Source organism: Haplochromis burtoni, unplaced genomic scaffold, assembly GCF_018398535.1.
Source record: "Haplochromis burtoni strain Fernald_Lab_line unplaced genomic scaffold, NCSU_Asbu1 Contig_1612, whole genome shotgun sequence".
Classification (NCBI taxonomy): Eukaryota; Metazoa; Chordata; class Actinopteri; order Cichliformes; family Cichlidae; genus Haplochromis; species Haplochromis burtoni.
In genome coordinates, this window is record NW_024583973.1 from 29,378 (window position 1) to 32,349 (window position 2,972).

Here is a 2,972-nt window from a genome sequence, read left to right on the forward strand (position 1 = left end):
CTTAAAAGATGTTACAAGTGTTTGAACAGCGTTTGCATATGTTTTTAAACCAGTTTTTACTGACTTTTGTGAATATTGTGGAGGTTTTTATGAATAACTAAAACTTGCAAACTTGCTGTGGGCATTTGAATGCATGTCTTGGTTGTTTAAATGAGAATATCTGGTAACAGCAGCAGTTTTTTGTCTTTGCTTTGAAAGGAACAACTAACCAGCAGCAGCCAGGTAAATGTGAAGATTTTCTCAAACCCAAATTTACAATTTTTTATCCTCATGATAATGATAATATCATTTATTATCGTGAATGATAAATAAGTAACTAAAATGCATGTTATTTTGGATGATACTGACATTTTCTTGTGTGTTTTTGTGTACACAGCTATCACTACAAGTCGGGACGCAAGCTTAACAAGATGTTACGATTGTTTGAACAACTTTTGGAATTTTTGCACTACAGTTATCGACTTTTGTAATGGTTGTGGCTTTTATTGTGAAATCCTTCATTTAGTTTCCCAAATATTGTGTTGGACTGATTGCTTGCATTAAAATACCCAGTAACAACAGCTTTCTGACTGCTCCTCTGCTGTGGATTAGGTCTACTGTCACCAGCTTCCATGTGCTCCTCTCTATACTCATTTTTATTGTTGTTGACTATTATGTTGTTAGTTAGCATGTATAGTGCTCAGTAATGGTTATTTTCACTTCTTTTTTTCTTTTTTCTATTATAAGAAACCTCAACATGGTTCATATAGCTCCACGTTGTTATATGTATGATCCATATGGTTAATTGTGAACTATTAAATAAAGACCTTAAGGCTTCTCTTCTTATGTTACGCCTGCAGAATCTGAGGGAATTGTTTCATTTAACTGGTGTCATTGTTAGCACCGTTCTAACACTTATGAGCATTGATTGAAATGTCCTCACAAAGTCACCACTTTATTGAATGCAAACCCCCACTGAGGATTTTCTGTAACTTCCATTTCACTGCAAACCTTAAACCAAATCACCCACTGTCCATTCTGTAGTAGTTTGAGATTCACTGCTGATACATTGCCTATCTCTTACTCATGTCTTTGTATATGTAAGTCAGCTTTATTTCCTGCAGTCCAGTTTTGCAGTTTACATGAAGCATGCCATTGCTAACCTATGCTCTCTCTTCTCACACTGTTTATGCCAGTCTCCACTCACTCGCGTTCCCACCTGGCTCACTGATGACGTCACTGCATTGGACTATAATTTATTTTAAGTGAGAGAATGATAAATCAAACTGTGCCATCTAGACAAAGACTATTTTTTTTTTGCATTGATGCTATCCTGATGTGTTTGTGCTTCGAAGCGGAACTTCCTCAGCTACTCACTGTTCAACATTCATTATACTTCCTGTGCTGTACATTTACATCTTACTGTTTTCAGCTGTTTTGCTCTGTCACTGAATAAGCGTAGAAGGATTTCTTCTAGCTAGGTTAGTGAACTTCTCAGAGAAGCTGCACAAAAGAAAAAAAAGGTGGAAAGCTGAGATTTTCTTTTGCCATCAACCAGCCATTTAGTCATATGATGATTTCAGAAAACCAATCAAAGTAATTCAAGCTTCTGGCTGAAATATGTGTTTCATTACTGTTAGAAACAGTTCAGAGATATAAACATAGATTTGTTTTCCAGTAACACTGCAGCACCTGACTCCTGCAGCTCTAGTAAACAACATTAATCGATACCACAGCAGAAACTGTTGGTTTAGGACATGATAAGCAACCTTATAAGAAACCACTTCCTCATTACAGACTGGGCAAAAAACGGAGGTTACTGGAATGTTATCGACAGCACAAATCAATCTCATTATTTAGTGACTGAAGTGGATTTCAGACAGTACACAGGTATAAATACAGCACTCACCAACAACAGCACAAAGTGCAGCGACTTCCATGATGCGTGGCTGCTGATGTACTGACTGGCTCAATGGCAGCTGAACAGTGTTAAGTCACGCCTCTGTCAGAGGCCACAGCTTCCTGCTGGTGTGGAAACATAATGTGTCACAGCTCATCACCTCACTTCCTGACTCCACTCTAATTAAAACCTTTTTTTTTGTTTATTTGTATTTACCCACAATAAACTTCTAATAGCTTAAAATGTCTCATTAACTCTAACTCCTTCTTTCACACTTGAACAGGTAGCATTTGGTTGAATGTGTGTCACAAAATATTTTATCTCTACCATATCTTAGACTGGTTTCTGTGGAAGTCTTTTAGCATATTTTGAGAAAAGTTGACTCAAGACTTATAACAAATATAAAGACATATAAAGCGTGCGTCTGTTTCTCTGTGTTAGCCCTGCGACAGACCCGTCGAGAGTGCACCCCACCTGACAGACTCCAGTCCCCCTGACCCTGAATAATCAATGAAAAAAGGGATGGAGTTGATGAACCCCAAAGGTGACAGAAAATTCACACAATATTAATCATAAGTGCTCGTATTAAAATGCACAAAAAAATCACATTTAAAATACACTTTTCAATGTGACACTAGTACTTTTATTATCACTGTGAAATTTCAAAGGTTTTGATTAGTGACCACAGATGGCCAACCAGCCCTTAGAAAATTATACAAAGTCATCTAATGAGGCTGATTATAGTTTCTATACGGGAAGCATTGTTTCTTCACCTGGTTCACTTTTCCAAAAAAAAAATAAAAAAAGACCTGCTGTTAAAAGATTAGAACATAATAAGTAGGAACCACTACACTGTGGCATTATTCGCATAATATACATGTTGTTTATGTTTCTGTGTGTGTATACTTAACTTCACCCTCTGTTTAGAAAACAACTGCAAGGGCAAACATGGTGAATAGAATTAAATCCTGAGATCCAATGAAACTATCTTCAGTTGAAGCGGGCGCACCCATACTACTGTCAGGCACAAACACAAATCTTTGTTACCAGCGCCAATCACTGCGACTTTTTTTTGTATAGACACAAAGGCTAC